Source organism: Triturus cristatus, chromosome 1_1 (assembly GCF_964204655.1).
Source record: "Triturus cristatus chromosome 1_1, aTriCri1.1, whole genome shotgun sequence".
Classification (NCBI taxonomy): Eukaryota; Metazoa; Chordata; class Amphibia; order Caudata; family Salamandridae; genus Triturus; species Triturus cristatus.
The window spans coordinates 1,168,920,493-1,168,942,411 of record NC_140579.1 but is presented as its reverse complement, the minus strand read 5'-3'; the positions used below and the strand labels follow the sequence as shown (position 1 = coordinate 1,168,942,411).

The 21,919-nt window shown below is 49.3% G+C and overlaps 1 protein-coding gene across 2 annotated transcripts in view; it reads left to right on the top strand.

The window, feature by feature from the left end:
• Positions 1–21,919, top strand: part of LOC146871805 (nuclear ubiquitous casein and cyclin-dependent kinase substrate 1-like) — a 196,162-nt gene that overhangs the window by 165,183 nt on the left and 9,060 nt on the right. The window lies entirely within an intron of this gene.

Below are 21,919 nucleotides of genomic sequence, written 5' to 3'. Positions count from 1 at the left end.
AAGCAAACGGAAGTTGGGAGGATCTAGTGGTTGTTACGCACGCAGTGCAGGAGGAGATAACTTGGTGGAACAGAGACAACATAACAACAGGGAGAAGCCTGACACCACCAAGCCCAACAGTGACCATTACCACGGACGCATCGCAGATGGGATGGGGAGCGCACATGGACAACCTCAGAGTGAGGGGTCTATGGGCTCCGGCAGACGCGGTCCGCCACATCAACTACCTCGAGTTGAAAACAATACTGCTAGCCCTGAAGGCATTCCAGAGACACCTGTGCGGGCAGAGGGTGTTGGTGCAGACAGACAACACCACGGCGATGTTCTACATCAACAAACAAGGGGGGACACAGTCGTTTCCCCTCTCATCCCTAGCTCAGGAGATTTGGAGATGGGCCATACCTCTCAGGATAGATCTACTGGCAATTCACCTACCGGGGAAGGACAATGTGGAGGCAGACTGGCTAAGCAGGCAGACCTCAGCATCGCACGAGTGGGAGCTCAATGGCCAGGAAGCGGAGAAACTCTTCCGGAGATGGGGGACTCCCACAATAGACCTTTTTGCAACACGCCACAATGCAAAATGCCAAAGCTTCGCGTCCAGGCAACCAGATCAGCAATCCAAGGGAAATGCCCTATGGATAAGCTGGTCGAGGACATTTGCCTACGCCTTTCCACCGATACCCCTGTTGCACAGAGTGCTCGACAAGTGCAGAACCAGCAACATGACTCTGATCCTGGTGGCCCCACAGTGGGCGAGGCAGACATGGTTCTCACAGATTCAAGAAATGGCGCAAGGCAATCCGTACAGGTTCGAGCGAAGAAAAGACCTGCTCTCAATGCAAAACGGGGAGGTCCTGCACCCAGAGCCAGAGACCCTCAACCTAGCAGCATGGCTCCTGAAGACCTAGAGTTCGCACACCTAAGGTTACCTCAGAGCACTATGCGAGTGCTACGGGAGGCAAGGAAACCTACTACAAGAAAGTGCTACAGCGCAAAGTGGAAGAGATTCACGGTGTGGTGCAGGAAGAAGGGCCTGCACAACAGAATGACAAGAGACTCAACGGTGCTGAGGTACCTCACACACCTTCTAAAGAGTAACCTCTGCTCGAGCTCCCTAAGGGTGCACCTAGCAGCGATCGTTGCCTACACCAGAGGTGAGAAGGGTGGAAGTTTCTTCAGCTCGCAGGTGGTGAAGAGATTCATGGAGGGAGCCAAAAGAATGGCACCCCCGAAAAGGTTGCCGCCGCCGGCATGGAATTTAAACGTGGTTCTGACGGAGCTCATGAAGGCGCCGTTTGAACCCATTCACAAGGCCAATCTACAAATGTTGACGATGAAGACTGCCTTTCTAGTGGCCATAACCTCACTACGCAGAGTGAGCGAGCTTCAAGCACTAACGCTACAGGAGCCCTACATTCAAATTCACAAGGACAGGGTAGTCCTGAGGACGGACCCACACTTCATGCCCAAGGTAGTGTCGGCGTTTCACATGAATCAGAGTATACAGATACCGAGTTTCTTCCAAAACCCGACTACAAATGCAGAAAAGGCCCTGCACACCCTCGATGCCAGAAGAGCGGTGATGCACTACATTGAAAGAACCAAAGAACTCAGGAAGTCGAAGCAGCTGTTTGTGTCCTTTGCTACTAGCTTCATGGGTAGACCAGTGACCAAGGGCACCATCGCTAGATGGATTGCCCTCACTATCCAATTCTGTCACAAACAGGCTGGACAGGAGCTAACGGAGGGGCCACAAGCTCACTCCACAAGGAAGAAGGGGGCCACAGTTGCCTTCCTGGCAAACACGCCCATCCAAGACATTTGTCTCGCAGCAACTTGGGCATCTGTGCACACGTTCACAAAGCACTACTGCGTGGACATTCAAATGAATAAGGAAGCACAGGTCGGACAGAAGGTGCTACAACACATTTTCAACGACCAGCGATCATCTTCCACCCAGCCACCACAAAAATAGGAAAACCGCTACAAAATCTATGCACAGCATAGTGAATCCAGAAAGATTCACGCTGCAAAACGAAAAGTTTCTTACCTGTCGGTGTAGTTTTGCAGCTTGAAGATCTTTCTGGATTCACTAGCGAACCCACCCACCTCCGCCAGGAAGATGAGGCTGGAGGAAGAGGGGGTGAAATGGATAGGATCAAAAAAGGTGGATACGTACAGAAATATGGACAAAAGGATTAATCAATCGCCTAGGGTTAAAAAAAAAAAAAAAAAAAAACAGGGAAAAAAGAACCCGAAGATGGCGCCCCAAAGGTGGGACTTCCGCAGGAAGCACGACGACGTCACGGGAGGTGCACCAAATGGTGGACGTCGACGCCCACCTGGGCTACAAAAAAAAAAAAAAAAAACAAAGAAAAGACTACGAATCCGGACCCAACCACAAGATCGCAGAATAATGCGGAATAATGCACAGCATAGTGAATCCAGAAAGATCTTCAAGCTGCAAAACTACACCGACAGGTAAGAAACTTTTCGTTACTCTCTAAAGTGGTAGCTTGGTCGAGCAGTAAGGCAGTATCAGAGGAGAGTGCAAAGCATTTTGATGTACACACTGTCAGCAAATGGTTTCACACACTCAATAACTGAACTCTAGGCCAATGGTTTATATATAAAAAACATATGCGTGTTTTATTTTAGAACCAACAATTGGTATTAAAATATACTTTCTCAGAATGAGATGCTTTATATAAATACTTTTGCAATATGCAATTGGCTTTTGTAATAGGCAACACAATTTTAAAGACAATAATGCATTGAGTTCAATGGAAGTTTCAAGTTATTTGCGGTAGATTACTTGGACTGGATCCTAGATTCAGTCCTGTGACAGTACTTAGAAACAAGTGATAAAAGTCGACTTAATTACTGTGATGATTTTTAGACCATATTTTGCTATTTTAAAAGTTGACTGAAAATATTTCATAGAAAACAGTCAATTCTCGTTACTTTTGTAATCCAGTACTGGGTGCCTAGACTCCGTACTGGGACCTTTATCCAAAACAGGTAATTAATTACGTTTTCAGAAATTATACGATTTTTAAAGAATATTTAAAGTTTTCAGAAATTGACACTTAGAAGAAATTTCACAGAAAAACAGTCCATGATTTCATATGGGAGAAAATTGGGTTACCGGTAAGTACAGTTGTAATTTTTTTTCAGAGTCAGTGCTGGGCACCAAGATCCAGCACTGGGAGCTCACCTAATAGCAGGTGAGTATTTTCGTTTTCGTTACTCGGCTGATTTTTGGTGAATATTTTAAGTTTTGAAAAGTCCACACCAGGAAAAAACAGTCAATGTTACCCTATGGAGAAAATTGAGTTATCGGTTTAAAGGTAAGTACTTGACTGGCAGAGTTAAGGTTCTGGGCATAGACTCAGGGGTCTCCCAGGGACAGGTAGGTACAGTTGGTTCACCCTCAATGGGACAAGGGTGGCCGGATACAGAGAGAGTTAGGCCCAATGTTATCCTATGAGAGGTAGGGGGGCCTTGGTTGGTGGCTGCTGACTAGCAGGCCACGCGGCTGTGGGAGCTGGGCTCCTGGTCACTTACTCAGGGCAAGTGGGGAAGTAGTTAGGTGTAGAGGTTGCACTGCCAGGGCCACTCGGACGGCTGGGTGCAGGGTGCTTTTGAGCCTTTGGGCGCTCAATTGATTTCAATGGGAAAGCTCCGGTTTAAAAAAAGACTGCATGCTCGCGGACGAAGATTCTTCGGGTGCCACCACCACTTCGAGAGGTAAGTTGGGTAGTTGGAGGATAGGTAGGTACCCCGGGATTGGGCACAGGGGGCCGCGGGTGCAGGGGTGCCTTTTGGTGTCGGGAAAGCTTACCCTCAGTTGTTCGCGGTTGGGGGGGGGGGGGCGCACCTGGTTCTGAGGCTTCTTCAGGAGCGTCGAGGGAAGTCCTTGGGTGCCGGACACGGGGTCACAGTCGCCGTGGGGTCGTCCTCGTGGTCTTTGTTCACTCCGGCACAGGCCAGGCTTGGCGGGTGCAGAGTGTGAAGGGTTCGCGGTTCCGGGCTGATGCCAGGGGTTAGAAGTAGATTTTGAGAAGAGCCTCTACTCATGGGAGTCCCAGGGGCTTAGAGCCAAAAGGTAGTCAGGTCCTCCGGGGTTAGTGAGGTTGCTAGCCACAAGAGATGCCGGTTTGGAGCAGGAGCTGGTTCGAGGGTCGACAGGCCGGTAGGGCTGGGGCCAAAGCAGTTAGTGTCTTCATCCTTTTAGCAGCTGCCGGGCAGGTCTTCTTTCTTCTAGCTCATCTTCGGATTTCGGATTCTGGAATCTGGGTAAGGAAGGTTCAGGCTGCCCCTAAATACTTGATTTAGGGGCGTTACAGGTAGGTGAAGGGCAGGGACCAATGGGTCTCTGTCCTGGGGTGGGTACACCCCCTATCCTGCCTCTCCTGTGGGAGGGGGGCAGTAGCCTAATCCTGATTGGGCAGGGCTTCCCATCTTAAAGATGGCGAGAGCCCGGAGATGTGCTTCACCTCGCCTCCCCCCACCTGATCGGGGGGGTTTGCAGGCTGGCACATCCCCTGTCCTTATTTGGGGTTTCTGGCCAAGCTTCCCGCCAGAGTGGGGGGTTGCAGTGGCCTGGGGAAGCTCACAGAGGCGGCATGCCTTTGAAGCTTCCCCCTGCCCATCCTGGGGGAGGAGATTTAGCACCTCGCCCAGGATGTGCATTGTTGCAGGCCCAGGAGAGCAGGGGCTCTCCTACCCAGAGGTCCAGCAACATGTCTGATGTGTGGCAGCCTAGGCAGCCTCAGAACAGACGTGGATTGAAGGTTACGTTTTAGGGGGCATCTCTAAGATGCCCTTTGGGGTGCTTGGTACATTAAATCCCACACTAGCATCAGTGCGGTTTTAATGTGCTGAGAAGTTTAATACCAAACTTCTCAGTCTTCAGTGTTGCCATTATGGTGCTGTAGAGTTCGTGTTTGGCGAGCTCTCAGCACCATGTGCTCTTAAATGGCAGCACTGCACTTACAGTGCCCAGGAATGGACCTGGGTACTGTAGGGGCACAGGGCTCCTGCGCCCACACCACTGGCATAGGGCACCCAGCTAGAGGGGTGGCTGATGTATGCCATGGCAGTGTAGGTGGTGGGCATTGCACACAGGGATGTGTGCCATGTCGACTCTTGGTTTTGTCTTGTACCCAGACACCCAGCCTGCAAGGGCAGTGTGTGCGTGTGACGGTACAGGGCCTCTAAGGGTGGCACAATGAGTGCTGCACCCCTTAGAGGCCTTCCCTGGTCACAAGGCCCTGGGTACCTAGGGTACCATTTACCAGGGGCTGACATGTGGCCAGGGTTTGCCAATTTGGCTTTTGTGTTTTAGGGAAGGAACATAGGCCCTGGGCACCTGAATTCAGCAAAAAGTGGGGGCATACCATGCAAGAAAGATGGCACTCTCACAAGCGGACCCTCCCTGAACCGGCCCCGCAGAAAGCATGACGGAACACCTTTCCGATAGATTTCTGGGCTTTGTCAAGGGGGGTACAGGTATTTACAAATTTTCTTTACTCCGTGACATAAGGCTCACCAAAGAGCCTACCCTGCGCAATGGCCCCTGCCTTAGAGTCTGCCAGGTTTCCCAGCTTGGGGTCCACCTTAATAAGAAGTAAACGGGTCCTTAATGAATTTTTGTAGGTATCTGGCCATACGTGGGTATATTTCCGGAGTGAGCGCCACCTTCCCCTCCAGAGATGGGTGGGGGCACTCAGCTCTGAGACAATTACAGGCCTTTTTCTCCAGTGATCGGCGAATGCGCCCCGCCACATAACTTGCGACCTTGTCGGCGGTTGGCCTATTTAGAGGACCACGGGTGAATGATGTAATCGGGGTCGAGCATGTACGAAGTACCTTGGGAAGTCTGAGAGGGGCAGGAGGGAAGCCACGGCCTAAACATCCAGGTTCATTATCTGTATCCCCAGTGTTGTCGGAAGGGACAGGATGAACGGCCCTGAAGACCCTAGTCTCCCACTGGTAAGGGGGGCTGAGTAGCTAGAAAAACCTGTTTAAGCCTATCAAAGGCGTCTCAGTTTAACCCCATATCACGGGGGCGTTTAGCTGGGGGAGGTGCTGCATCCACTGACAGGCGGGCCCCTGGGACATCAAGGTTGGGAAGGGATTCTGTGGGAGGTGGAGCAAGCTTTGCAAACGCCCGGGCAATCTGGTGGGAAAGTCTCTAGGGAGGTCGGCCAGAGGGCCTTCCACCTCTTGGGAGTCATCCCCATAGTCCATAATGTATTATCCAAGGACTATGGAGTTGCACCCCAAATCAAGAAAGGGGGACATACCAAGGCCTGCTGAAGAGGCTTTAATTGCCTTCTTTTTTGGGGGTTGGCTGTCTGCCTGAAATTCTGAATTATGAGGATCTCTCTACTATTAATGGGGTCCCAGCCTTGGAAAAACATGTACTGGTGCACCAAAATACATAAATAAAGCTGGCCTGGGTAGTTGGACCACTGGGTCCTAAGTACTGATCCAAACAGGCATAAACACAATAATACAAACTCTGCAGCCTTCCCTTCAGTCGTGCTCTCACAGGCTGCAACGCGTCAAATAAAACTGTCTTGATCGTCCTTAATTGAGCATTGACGAATGGCCCTATCAGCCTACAGACCCTGCCGGGCGTCTCCCTCAGACTTGCAGCTCAGACTCACGGCGCGCCGAGTGATTGCCTCAGGAAATGTAAACGCGTGCGCCGACGTCCTGCGCCACCTCCAGTGCCCTCTAGCGGCGGGAGGACCATGACTTGAGTTGCCCCAGAACAGGGTCATGTAGGAGCGGGAAACGCTCCCGCAGCCCTGGGCTGCCGATAACAGTAAGACGCGGCAGTGCCGTGTAACACAAACCTGGGACCCTTCCTGCAAAGAAGCGCTGCTCCTGTGTTGTTGCTGTCTGGCCACTTCGCCACGCCTCGCGGCCCCCGCTTCGCGGGAGCCGCTCGTAGGCTTAGACTCTCTGGGGAACATCCTTTTTGCCTCCCTTCACGTGCTTTGAGCACCAACGCGCCCCTTGCAAGCTGTCATCTGGTCATCAGGGGTAGAGGCGGGACTGCGAGGACCAGCATTCCTAGCGGCGTGGATCGGCCGCAGCTGGTCCTCTTCCCGCCCCCTCCTCCTCCTCTTTAAAATCTGTGTGGAGTGAGTGAGCCTTGGGACCCTTCCTGCAAAGAAGCGCTGCTCCTGTGTTGTTGCTGTCTGGCCACTTCGCCACGCCTCGCGGCCCCAGCTTCGCGGGTGCCGCTCGTAGGCTTAGACTCTCTCTGGGGAACATCCTTTTTGCCTCCCTTCACGTGCTTTGAGCACCAACGCGCCCCTTGCAAGCTGTCATCTGGTCAACAGGGGTAGAGGCGGGACTGCGAGGACCAGCATTCCTAGCGGCGTGGATCGGCCGCAGCTGGTCCTCTTCCCGCCCCCTCCTCCTCCTCTTTAAAATCTGTGTGGAGTGAGTGAGCCTTGGGACCCTTCCTGCAAAGAAGCGCTGCTCCTGTGTTGTTGCTGTCTGGCCACTTCGCCACGCCTCGCGGCCCCCGCTTCGCGGGAGCCGCTCGTAGGCTTAGACTCTCTCTGGGGAACATCCTTTTTGCCTCCCTTCACGTGCTTTGAGCACCAACGCGCCCCTTGCAAGCTGTCATCTGGTCAACAGGGGTAGAGGCGGGACTGCGAGGACCAGCATTCCTAGCGGCGTGGATCGGCCGCAGCTGGTCCTCTTCCCGCCCCCTCCTCCTCCTCTTTAAAATCTGTGTGGAGTGAGTGAGCCTTGGGACCCTTCCTGCAAAGAAGCGCTGCTCCTGTGTTGTTGCTGTCTGGCCACTTCGCCACGCCTCGCGGCCCCCGCTTCGCGGGAGCCGCTCGTAGGCTTAGACTCTCTCTGGGGAACATCCTTTTTGCCTCCCTTCACGTGCTTTGAGCACCAACGCGCCCCTTGCAAGCTGTCATCTGGTCAACAGGGGTAGAGGCGGGACTGCGAGGACCAGCATTCCTAGCGGCGTGGATCGGCCGCAGCTGGTCCTCTTCCCGCCCCTTCCTCTTGTTTTTCCTTCATAGCTTGTGTGGACAACGCGCACGCGGGACGCGCGCGGGGCAACGGCCGGGGCGAAGACCGGGCTAAGAGCGGGCCGTTGGAGGCCGTTCGAGGACGGCAGAGGACGGCCCAGGCCCACCCCCCTTATTGCTCCTAACCTGCTTGTTATTGTATCATCGTGCTGAGACAGGTTAGCTTAAACTGAAGCTCCCTAGTTAGTAAGTCGAATGACGACCCTGATCTCATCGTAAGCACCATGAGTACTAGGATGACACGTAGCAAAGCCTCCAAAGGTGGTTCACAAATCTGTGGCCCTATGGACGACTTCATCACCCGCACAAATATAGCCATCGATGAAGAAATATCTAAACTTCAAACCCGGGTATCCCTAGAATTGGTAGCTGCACGTAGGCTGTCCGAGGTAATTGCCCTCTCGAAAAAATCATCCCTAGGACATATAGCCTCTGCTGTCACTCCAGCACGCCCTGCCCGCCCAAATAGTATTACCGCCCAGGTTGATTTACACCAGCCCCCGATTACTTCCACCCTCACTCCGCCCTTAGAACAATCACGCATTACAGAAGAGCTAAGTTTCGCTGCACCTTCTCACGCCCAGACCCCCACCCTTAATCCCCTTTCCCAAGCATTCCCAACTACTTCCCGTGTTAGTGGTGCACAACCCAAAAGAAAACGCCAATTACGCTCAGCCTACTCTCGTAAAAAGGCAAAGGTCGCAGTCTCCCACCAGCTCACAATGACCAACACTCAGGCATGTAATGCTTTACCTGAGGGTTCCTTGAGCACACAGTCAGTATGCCAAAGTATGGGAGAGGGTCCAGCCAACACCACCCCAGTAGACGAGGGGGCGCAGGTACAAGACCAGGGAAGGAATGATAAGGAATTTATAGATCAAGTCTGGGAAACATTAAAAAAACTTCTCTCACCACTCGACTTAAGATTGTCTAGGATAGAAAACAATCTACTCGAGATGGAGAAGAGCATTATTGCTCTGGCCACTCTTGGCCTAAGAAGTCTCGAAAACCAGGGCGTGTCCTTATCTGACCCACTTTCGCCAGCCCCTGTTTTGCAAGCTGAGCAGCACCCCCCACCAGTACCTGTTGCTGTAAGGCCTGTTCCTAAGTCGAGGACTGTGGCTGTGGATCAAGTTTCCATAACCGCTAAACCTCAGGCTACCAAACCGCAGATTCCCACACGGAACTCTAAGCCTGGAAAAGTAAATCCAAACCTGGTAGCATCCGCCAGACCCCAGCCTGCCGAAACCCAGGGTCCTCGTCCAAAAGAACATTTTAGAGGAGGCTATATAGACCTTCCACCAGAGGCCAATGACTATGTGGTCGTGTTGACAGGCGTCCCTGTGATTGGCACTGACCAACACGAAAACCACTGGTCATTGAAAAATAAAACTATGCACTGGCTTAACGTCAACAGACCGATTCCCAATGGCAAAAGAAGCCGAGTAATGATGGTCCGTAGAATACCTTGGGTGGGCCCAACCAAGAAATCTAAGCAAGGGGACTGTGTAGTTGTAACTTTTGAAGACCCACATACGGCGCACCATATCTGTTCCTGGCCAACTAGTGAAGATTCTTTAGTCATACCAAGGCCGCTATCCTATTTTTACCCCCCACGCCAATTGCATACCCAAGCGGATAACTGGTCCTTGGTGCAGCACCACCCATGGAACACCCATCCCATGAGGCAAAAGAATACTCTCTTACACTGGAATGGCCTTTCAACCTACAATAGATTTGGAGGCCTGGAGGAGGTCGATTGACTTTCTATGTTCCCAGCATGCCCACAACTAGAAAAAGCATTGTCTCCACATGTTATAGACATAATTGGAAATCCAACCAACGGCCCTCCAACTAGCCAAGCCGGGTTTCTGACTCTCTTGCCCCGGGCCATGGAACCGATCAAAATGGCCATTTTAGATTGCAAAAGAGTGGAAATGAGGCCAGACAGCCCCTGTTCGATTTCCCCCCCCCTCCCCCCCTCCAGTACAATCTAATCCAATGGAGATCGACCTGCCTGATAGAGTTGCCTCCCCAGGCGATTCTTCACTGAGGGTCTTAAGCTGGAATGTGGCTGGCCTTGCACGTAACTTTGATAACCCGGAATGGAACACCTTCCTGGCACCCTATGACATTTGCTTGCTACAGGAAACATGGTGCCAGGAACCTAGACATAGAGTGGGGTTTTCGACCTTCTATGTTCCGGCTGTATGTCACCAAGGTTCTAAAGGACGCCCATCCGGTGGTCTTCTTATCTGGATCAACATAGCACTAGACCTCAGTGTTTCTCAAAGGACCACCGAAACACCTGACCTTCAATGGCTAACAGTGCACTACAAAGGGGGAAGGAAACTAGAACTATTTAATCTCTACTTAAGGGGCAATAGGAACGGAGGATCTCTAAACTCTTTAGGCTTAAGTAACTACCTGTCTGCCTGTGACGCCGACTCTCTCGTCCTGCTGGCAGGCGATTTTAATTGCTGTTTTGAGCCTTTAGCCAAAGAAGATATTCTGGATACCAACGAGGAGGATAACAGGAGGGGCATCCCTATTTTGAACCTCGAACCGATCCCTAAATGGACACAAAAGGCGATCGATATAAATGCTCTTTGCATGGAGCATAACTTGAGAGCAACGAATGGGCGTTCTAAATCAGATCCCATGGGTGCCCATACATACAATAGGACGGGCCACTCATCCAGAATTGACTTTGTTATGCTCAACTATAACCTCTGGCCATATCATCAAGACATGGAGGTTATAGAGACCTGTGACAGCGACCACAACCCTCTCGCTTTAACCATTTCTGTTCCCTGGCAAACTGGGTCTCAAGAAGCTACTAATCAGTTATGGAAAGCTTCACATGAGATTCTTCCCTCAAACTGTGGCAGACGTCTTAAATGGGCAAGAGTCTCAGCGGATGAGGCTAGGATGTCACAAGCTGAAACCATCTTACTAGAGGCTGAATCTAGGCTTGATAGCACGAATAGCAATAGCAAGATGTTTTTATCGTTATTTACGGAGACTGTAACGGCACTAAGTGGGCTGTTCATCATTCCCAAACCCAGCTCCAGAACTGCTTCAAAGGGGGCCCTGAGAACAAGTGAAAAGTGGTTCACAGCCAAGTGTCGACTTGCTAAGGGTGATCTTGTTGCTGCAGTAAAAGGAAAAGACCAAGCTACCATCAGGTCTGCAAGGAAACTTTATAGGAAAACTGTGACTGAGGCCAAGCGGACATATGATTTCAACTTTTGGCGCGACCTAACGGAGGCGAGCACAAGGAAAGATGCTAAGGGGTTCTGGGACTTGCTAAGATCAAGAGACAAGCCCATTGATCAACAACTGACTTGTAATATCCCTGGTGTTGCCTGGTTTGCCCACTTTTCGAAATTGTATTCGGCTCAGACAGGGCCTCCGCATCCAGACCCGCTCCCAAGGCTCAGTTCCACAGATCTCCCACCAAATGAAGTCCTATTTACCACCTTGGAAGTAGAGAAGGCAATCAGGTGTATTGTTTCTAACAAAGCGGCAGGACCTGATGGGATCCCGGGCGACTTGATAAAAAATAATCCCCCATTTTGGAGCAGATTAATTGCTGCTCTTCTTAATGAGGTTATGTTGGGGGGGTCTTTCCCTGACTCTTGGAGGGGCGCTGAAGTAGTCCCCATTTTCAAGAAGGGTAGCAGGGAAGACCCAGCCAATTACCGCCCCATCAGTTTGCTGGATTCGACGCAAAAGGTAGCGGGGAAAGTGGTATTGGGCAGGATTCTGGAGTGGGTGGATGAAAATCAGATATTGTCTGATTTCCAAGCGGGTTTTAGATCAGGGACAGGCACCGTCGAGCAGACATTCCGCCTTTTAATGCTCTATTGGAAGGTAGTGGTGCTAGGAGGGGGCAGCTTATACTTAGTCTTCATAGACTTAAAAACAGCCTTCGACCTGGTTCCAAGAGCATTATTGTGGAAGGTCCTTGACGAGTTAGGTCTACCTCCCTATTTGTTGGCCTTGCTGATAAAATTCCATGAAAACAACTTTGCCCAAATCAGATGGGGTGCCCAGGGAGAAAAAACCCCGTGTATTCCAGTAGACAGGGGCGTCCGCCAGGGGTGTGTGCTTGCCCCCACTCTGTTTTCACTTTACGTCAATGGAGTGGTGGAGCACCTTCTTCAACATCCTGCAGATGCACCATCCCTGGCTGGAAGGAAAATCCCGACGCTCCTGTTTGCGGACGACACCCTCCTGATTTCGAAATCATCTGTAGGCATACAGTCACTACTTTCCAGCTTCAAGGCCTTCTGTGACACCAAGGGACTGGCCATAAATATTGGCAAGACCAAATTTCTTGTCCTCAACCCCCCTAAGAAATCTGTTAAACCCCCCACTCTAGACTCTGTCACATTAGAACGGGTCAAAGAATTTGACTATCTAGGCATACGTCTTTGTGATAGTATGAGCTGGAAGGCCCATCACCAAAAAGTGTTTCTAACCCATAAGAGGGTTGTTGGTGCGTTACTTAAAGAGCAGCGTGCTTCCTTCATAAAACCTATTGGGGCACTTCTTGATATCTATAGGGGTAGGGTTGTGAGTGCAGCACTGTATGGCGCAGAACTTTCGGGTACCCAGAGAGTGGATACTTTGGCCCACCTAGAAAATAAATTTCACAAAGATCTGATGACGCTACCCCAGAGCACCCCCACAATCCCCCTCTTGCTGGACGCAGGTACCCGTCCAATCTGCGAGCAAGCTAAATTACGCCCCTTACTACTATGGTCTAGAATTTGGAACGTCCCCGAACTCCACAGCTATGCAGACGCCCTAAAAGATGTACTGTCCTTACCTGGCTGGCATAAGATCGCCTGGCTCAGAGAGGTCAAGAGGGCATTATACAAGCTCGGTCTGGGAGCTGCGTGGGAAAATAAAACAGCACCTCCTAAACAAGAACTGAAGAAGGCTTACTGGTCTTGGGTGGATAACGAGAGACTTGGTAAATCAAATCACCCAAGATCTGTTGCCAACTTCTTGATGGTTAAAGATATCCCCTCCAGAGAACCATATTTGGACTTGATTCACAGTCCACATGATAGGGCATTATATTTTAAATTCAGGGTTGGGGTCTTACCTTTATGTCAGTTTACCTCTACCTGGAAACCACCACTGCAAACTGTACCCTATTGCCCATTCTGCGAGCTAAAAATCGAATCTGTCGCACACTTTATATTTGAGTGTCGAGTCTATATGGCCCCTAGACGGAGGTGGTTGAAGCCTCTTTGTAGGAGCCTGGGAACTCGCTCACATCTGGAAGTTATAAGAATACTGCTCTCAGATACAAGACCCTTTTTTGCCATTTGTTTGGCTAAATTCCTAGGCTGGGCTTGGCGCATAAGATCTGCTAAACAACTGACGATACAGTAAAGTGTCCCTTTTTCATTTTTCATAAATTTTAAGATTATCCCGTGTAAATATGAAATGTTTTTAATGGTAATATGAATTGTAAATTGCTTTGTTTCGACCATTGTTTTTATGCTGTCATGTTTTGCTTTTATGATATGTTTCTATATCGAAATAAAGCTTTACTACTACTACTACTACTACTACTACTACTAACCTGCAAAACTAAGATCAACAAACAACAAAGGGAAAACAAGAGACGAGAGAATGCTGCACCACATTATAGGCCAATTCCAACCTGCACAAGAAAAATATTAGATAAAAGGTACCGAAGAGACGTGACAGTGCTACGCTATAATACAAGCATACATTTTCAGAAAGATCTAGGAAAAGAACACAATGGTAAGCACTACAGAATGCAAGAACCAAAATCACCATACAAGACAGTATGAGGTACTTATCTCGGCTGTGCAGCAGTGAAGAAATAGGGTGAAGTGCCAGTGAAGGACTATGTTGGGGCTGATGGGCGTCCTGATTGGTTGTTATAGGGCTGTTCCCTATTGAACATTGTTTTGCTACTACATTTCCCAAGTGTTCATGGGAAACCTAGTTTAAATTGTGTTTTAATGATGGTTGCTGTTAAATAAAAGCGAAGAGAGAAGGCATAATCCTCGCCTCCAGTCCCGACATGGAATTGTTTTTTGCTCCATTCTTCCTGCTCCCATCCTTCCATACCCCCATTTTACAACTGTGTATTAATAGGTCATAACTGTAAATTGTTACAAATTCACTGCAGGGTCAAGTGTAGAGCCCAAAAAACTGGAGAAACCTATTTTGGTAATGAAAGTGTGCCCTTTCACTTTTGTCACCAGTTAAGACCGGAATAATGTATCCAGCCCTTCCGCAAAATCTTCCTCCTGCATGTGCTAACCAGATTACTTGTCTGCTGTGGCACAAACTAACCGCCCAATTTAGTCCTTGATTTTTAAAAATACATTAAAAAAAAATCTTACTGGCCCAATATTGACACGGTTTAGATCTACATCTTGTGATTGTCTTCCTCAACTTTTAACGCTGTGACTTTATTACCCCCCCTTCCTTGCTCAAGCAACCCCTACTCCATGCCCATCCTGCAGTTAGATACCATCTAATTTCATTGTAAATAAGTAATAATTATCAATCTGCAATTAGTATTGCAGTGCATTTCTACTGTCTGGGTTTATTTTTCCAAATGTGTCCCTCGCATAATGGAGTTTGATTCGATTTTGGTGTAGTTGAGCATCGATTGTAATTTAATTGTTTTATTTTGGGGAGGCAGAGAGGTAACAGAAGGCTCAATTGCTTCCTATATTCTCTGGTGTATGTGTTATAGGTAGCTAGTAACCAGCGCTGCTGTTCTTTTAAGAGCCACAAAACTGCATGTCTGGGCTGTTTTGGCAATGTGTTTAGAGTTCTTAATGAGTGCAGTTGTAGTGTGGTGGACAGTGCTGTTGTGAGCACATTGACACGTGACTGGATGGCATCTTTATGCTGCGTTTGTTGGTAAAATATAGCTTTTTTAAAACAAGACTTAGTTTACCGCTATTGGGGCTCCATGAAAGCCACTCAAAGTATACATGAGATTTGTTTGCTGCGTGTCCCATGCTTGTAGTATAAATTCTGGGGATTCTTAAATGATACTGACAATGTCATAAAAAACAAACTGTAAGCAGAAATCCATACATAAGGTTTTGGAATTGTATGTTGGAGAAGCCCAACAAACTCACTTACAGAATCAACCAGTTTAGATAGACCCTCTAGATCTCCTGAAAGGTCTCTTTTTACATTGCTCCTAATCTCCTCTTCCCCAAAAGAGCAGGAACCAGGTCATTTAAACAGTAAGGCTTCACTCCAAAATCAAACTGAGATGTACCACTAGCTTCACGTGCATCTTTGCTATGCTTTTTCCTTCTACGCCCTTCTTCTATAGGAACAAACCTTACATTACCCTAAATAGAATTCCAAAAGGTTATTTAGATTGTTTTGCTGTATTTATTAACCTACACTTATCATTTGTTGTCTAATTCTTTTATTGTGGGCATTTTATATATTTTTCCTTAACCCCGGGAGAAGTTTGACTGGGTTTGATGTGAACCAGATATGTGCCTTCACCAATTTGCCTTGGATGTAGTATAATGGCAATATTTGACAATCTGGGTATGCCAACAGCAGATTTTAGGTCTCGCATAGCGTTGCAGCACTAAGCGCTGCTCGCCTCGGCGAGATTTATTGTCAACATGGTTTGAGAAGAGGGCTTGAAGCCCCGCCCCTCATTTCCATTTGCTGGCGTCACCGTTTATTCTAAACGGTGGCCTGCCATTGGAAATGAGGGTTTTTTGTTGATGCCCTTTCACCTCCAATCCAGACTGGTTCGCCTGCTTTGGTGCTGTCGCAAAGCTCTTTCTTATCTTTATGGGGCCATGTGTTTCTAATTAGAAACACATGCCCCCATAAAGTCAAGAGATCGATGCTTGTTTTTTATCTCACTTAAAGTCCTGACTAGGGGTGCCTTTGGTTTTCACGCCTTGGCCTGACCTGTGATGCCGTATTAAGCTCAGGGCAGCACCCAGCTAGGGCAGGGCAGAGTTGGGGGCAGGGGTGGAGTGGTGCTGGTGAAAGAGCTTGCACTGCGGAGGTGGGGTGAGATGGGCAGAGGTGGATCGTGTTAGAGGGCTGCCCTGTCTCTTTAAGCAGAGCCACACCCGCCTGTGTTTGATGCTGCTGGTGGGCCGGGGTTCCTGCTTCCTCCTGCCATCCCAGATGCTCCTGGCATCCCTCAGCCGGCTGTCCGCACTGCTCTCTCTTGCAGCCCATTGACAGCGCCCTCTCTGCCTGCTCTAAGGCCACACCATGACCGGGGTAGTGGCCGCGCTGGCCAAGGAGCGGGCTCCAGCCAATGGCCTGGGAAGTACTTGCGGCAGGACTTCGAGGCGCTGCACGCTGAGTGCCTGCAATCGGGGCAGCTCTTCAAGGACATCTCTTTTCCGTCCATTGCCTCCTCACTGGGCTTCAATGAGCTGGGACACAGCTCCTTCAAGGTGCAGGGCGTGAAGTGAAAGTGGCCCACAGTAAGTCGGGCGATTACGGCACTTCATGGATGCGGGGAGGCGGCTACCTGAAGGCAGCTTAAGATTACGTGGATAGAGTGTACGAGGAAGGCGACGGGGTGGGGACTAGTAAAGTAAGGAGCAGAGACTCGGCGAGTGTCCCGAAGTGAGGGGCTCGTACTGTTAGATGGGGTGAGTTCAGTAGTGAGTGCGAGAGGACGTGAGGGGGGAGGTAGTGAAAAGGAGAGGGACTGTAGAGTGTGAAGGGGGTGTGAGCAGTGTGAGACTAGGACAAAAAGTAGACCTGGACACTAAAATCAGTGGCCCCCATTAGCGAACCGTATGACTAAAGAGTTCCACAAAGGCAAACTGGGCCTCCTGTGAACATGTAAAGACACGATGTATAGATATTGTGCAATTTGCAAGATATAGGAGGCATCATCTGTTCGTGTTTGCTGCAGGCAATGCTTGTGATAATCGTGAACTTTATAGCCAGTGGATGCATGAGTCATGGGTGGACGGAGTTGACTCAGTGTGTGGATGGACCCGGTGGATGTATCTGTGGGTGGATGGAGTTGAGTGGTGGTTGAGTGGATGGAGTCAGTGGATGCATGAGTCGGTGGGTGAATGGAGTCCGTGGATGTATGTCAGTGGGTTAATGGTGGTTAGTGGTGGTTGGGTGGATGGAGTCAGTGGAAGTAAGAGTCAGTGGGTGGATGGAGTTGAGTGGTGGTTGGTTGGATAGGGAGTGGATGCATGAGTTGGTTGGTGGATAGAGTCAGTGGATGTATGTGTCAGTGGGTGAATGTGTCAGTGGGTGAATGGAGTTGAGTGGTGGTTGGGTGGATGGAGTCGGATGCATGAGTCAGTAGGTGGGTAGATGCATTTGAGTGGTAGTTGGGTGTATGGAGTCTGGATGCATGAGATGGTGGGTGGATGGAGTTGAATGGTGGTTAGATTGATGGAGTTAATGGAATGCACAAGTCAATGGGTGGCTGGAAGGAGTTTTATGGTTGGATTGAGCCAGTGGATGGTTGAATTGAGTTAGGTGTTGGATGGGTGGATTTGCATGTTGGATGGATGATTCAGTAGGTGGATATGTCTGGATGTGGTAAGTGGATGGGTGAATGGATGGAAGATGGAGCTGGCAGATGGTTGAGTGAATGAGTCAGTTGGTGCATGGAGTCAACAGGTGTTTGAATGGAGCGTGCCAGTGGGTGGATGCATAGATTGAGTCAACCACTAGTTGGTTAGATGGATGGAGTCTGCTGGTATGTGTGAGAAAGTGCCATCTTTCTTGCATGGTATGCCCCCACTTGTTGCTGAATTGTTGAATGTACTTTGACTGAGTGTGCCCGGACTCCTCCAATCAGGTTCCCAGGGCCTATGATCCTTCCCTAAAAACCTAAAACCTAAATTGGCAAACCCTGGCCACATGTCAGCTCCTGGTAAATAGTACCCTAGGTATCCAGAGCCTTGTGACCAGGTAAGGCCTCTAATGGCTGCAGCACTTGTTGTGCCACCCTTAAAGGCCCTGTACCCTAACACACACACACTGCCCTTGCAGGCTGAGTGTCTGGGTACAAGACAAAACAGTCGACATGGCACACATCCCTGTGTGCCATGCCCACCACCTACACTTCCCTGGCATACATCAGCCACCCCTCTAGCTGGGTGCCCTATGCCAGTGGTGTGGGCACAGGAGCATGAGCCCTGTGCCCCTACAGTACCCAGGTCCATTCCTGAGCACTAAGTGCAGTGCTGCCATTTAAGAGTACATGGTGCTGAGAGCTCGTCAAACATGAACTCCACAGCACCATAATGACAACACTGGAGACTGAGAAGTTTGGTATCCAACTTCTCGGCACATTAAACCCGCACTAATGCCAGTGTGGGATTTAATGTACCAAGCACCCCAGAGGGCATCTTAGAGATGCCCCCTGAAACCTAACCTACAATCCACGTCTGGTCTGGGAGGCTGCCTAGGCTGCCACACAGCAGACATGTTGCTGGACCCCTGGGTAGGAGAGCCCCTGCTCTCCTGGGCCTGCAACAATGCACATCCTGGGCGAGGTGCTAGATCTCCTCCCCCAGGATGGGCTGGGGGAAACTTCAAAGGCATGCCGCCTCTGTGAGCTTCCCCAGGCTAATGGCAGCCCCCACTCTGGCGGGAAGCCTGGCTGGAAAACCCAAATAAGGACAGGGGATGTGCCAGCCTGCCAACTCCACCCCTCAGGTGGGGGAGGCGAGGTGAAGCACATCTCCGGGCTCTCGCCATCTTGAAGATGGGAAGCCCTGCCCAATCAGGACTAGGCTACTGCCCCCCTCCCACAGTAGAGAGGCAGGATAGGGGGTGTACCCACCCCAGGACAGGGACCCATTGGTCCCTGCCCTTCACCTACCTGTAACTCCCCTAAGTCTAGTATTTAGGGTCACCCTGATCCTTCCTTCCCCAGATTCCGAAATACAAAGAAGAGCAAGAAGAAAGAAGACCTGCCCTGCAGCTGCTAAGAAGAGGAAGACACCAACTGCTTTGGCCCCAGCCCTACCGGCCTGTCGACCCTCGAACCCTGCTCCTGCTACAACCTGGCATCTCTTGTGGCCAGCAACCTCACAAACCCCGGAGGACCTGGCTACCTTTTGGCTCTAAGCACCTGGGACTCCCATGAGTAGAGGCTCTACTCAAAATCGGCTTCTAATCCCTGGCATCAGCCCGATACCGTGAACCCTGCACACTCTGCACCCGCCAAGCCTGGCCTGTGCCGGAGTGAACAAAGACCACGAGGACGACCCCTCCCCCGGCGACTGTGACCCCGAGTCCGGCACCCAAGGACTTCCCTCGATGCTCCTGATGACGCCTGCAGCCTCAGAACCAGGTACCTCCCCACCGCGATCAAGAGGGTAAGATTTCCCGACACTAAAAGGCACACCTGCACCCAGCGGCCTGCAGCCCCCTGTGCCCAACTCCTGGGGGCCTACCTATCCTCCAACTACCCAACTTACCTCTCAAGTGGTGGTGGCACCTGAAGAATCTTCGTCCCCGAGCTTGCCGTCTTTTTCTAAACCGGAGCTTTCCCATTAAAACCTATTGAGCTCCCGAAGGCTCAAAAGCACCCTGTACCCAGCCGCCCGAGTGGCCCTGGCAGTGTAACATTTGCACCTATCTTCTTCCCCATTTGCCCTGAGCAAGTGATCAGGAGTCCAGCTCCCACAGCCGCGTGGCCTGCTAGTCAGCAACCACCAACCAAGGCCCCCCTGCCTCCCATAGGATAACATTGGGCCAAACTCTCTCTGCACCCGGCTGCCCCTGTGCCGCTGAGGGTGTAACAACTGTACCTACCTGACCCTGGGAGACCCCTGAGTCTGTGCCCAGAACCTTAATTTTGGCAGTCGAGTACTTACCTGAAAGCCGATAACTCAATTTTCTCCATAGGGTAACATTGACTGGTTTCTTCTGAAATTTCTTCTAAGTGTGGAGTTTTCAAAACTTAAAATATTCACCAAAAATCAGCCGAGTAACAAAAACGAAAACTCTCACCTGCTATTAGGTGAGCTCCCAGTGCTGAATCTTGGTGCCCAGTACTGACCCTGAAAAATATTCACAATCGTACTTGCCAGTAACCCAATTTTCTTCCATAGGGAATCATTGTCTGTTTTTCTGTGAAATTACTTCGAAGTGTCGATTTTTGCAAACTGCAAATATTCTTTAAAAATCGTACAAACTGTCAAAACTTAATTACCTGCTTTAGATAGAGGTCCCCGTACTGAGTCTAGGCACCCAGTACTGGTTTACTAAAGTAACGAGAACATACTATACCTGCAACTTGAAATTTCTTCCATAGGGAATCATTGACTGTTTTCTTTTTTTTCGAAGTGTCAACTTTTAAAATAGCAAAATATTGTCTAAAAACCATAACAGCAACTAAGTCGACTTTTATCACTTGTTTCTGAGAATTGAACCAGGACTGAATCTAGGATCCAGTCCTGGAATTCCAAAAGTAATCCTAAAAGTAATCTGTGGCAAATAACATGAAACTTCCATTGAACTCAATGTATTATTGTGCTTAAAATAGTGTTGCCTATTGCAACCACTTGTAACTGTTTACAAAAGTCAATTACATCTTGCAAAAGTATTTATATAAAGCATCTCATTCTGAGAAAGTAGATTTTAATTCCAATTGTTGGTTCTAAAATAAAACAAGCATACATTTTTTATATATAAACCATTGGCCTAGAGTTCAGTTATCGAGTGTGTGAGACCATTTGCTGATTGAGTGTGTTCAACAAATGATTTACACTCTCCTCTGATACTGCCTTACTGCTCGACCAAGCTACCACTTTAGAGAGTAAGGTTATATGTAACTTTAGCCTCTGCCAAACCTCTGGGGACTGTGGACTCTACACACTGTACCTATTTGGGAACAGTATATACAGAGCCACTTTCTCACAGTATGCAGATGGATGAAGTACATGAATCTATGCAGCAGGTGTGTACATTTGTTGATTGAGTGGATTGATGAATAGATGTCACTGGTGGGTGTATGGATGGATGTTTTAAGTTGGTTGGTTGGGTAGGTGGGTGGATGGAGTTGGTTCGTGGTGCATGGATGAAGTCTGTAAGTGGATGCATGGGGTCAGCCAGTGGGTGGATGGATTAAGTCGGTTAGGTAGGTTGATGGCTGGAGTCATCTGGTGGGTGAGTAGGTAAATGAAAGGAGTTGGATGGACTCTGGTGGATGGATGGACCCAGTTAGGGGGTGGGTAGATGAAGCACAACAATCCATGTAGTAGGGTTAGATTGTTTATGCATGGTTGGGTTATAGATACATGGATGGATATCTCTTGTGCAGCACAGTCTATAGAATGAATCATCTATATTGAATCCACTCATGGGTGGCGGTAGATACTACTGTTGGTGAATGGCTTCATAAAGCACTTGGTTTGCTGTTCGGCTACTGGTATGTGAAGCTCCTGTACAATCTACACCAGAGGTTCTCAACCTTTTGACTTCTGTGGACCCCCACTTAATCATTACTAAACTGGGGGCCCAACTGAATCATTGTTGGCAATCGGGAACCCCCACTAAGTCATTATTGGAAGGCGGGGACCCTGGCTAAGCATTTTTGAGGATTTGAACAAAAAAAATACATAAGTATTTATCCAACGTATACACAAATGATGAAATATCTTATTTAATTAAAACAAAGACATTTTCAGTGCAATAGGTCTTGCATTTACGCAAGTTTTAGCTATTGGCATTGCAAATAACAATGCCTTTTATTTTTGTTTTCGTTTTGAAAACCTAAATAAAAGGCATTGTCATTTACAATGCCAATAGCTTAAACTCGCGTAAATGCGAGACCTATT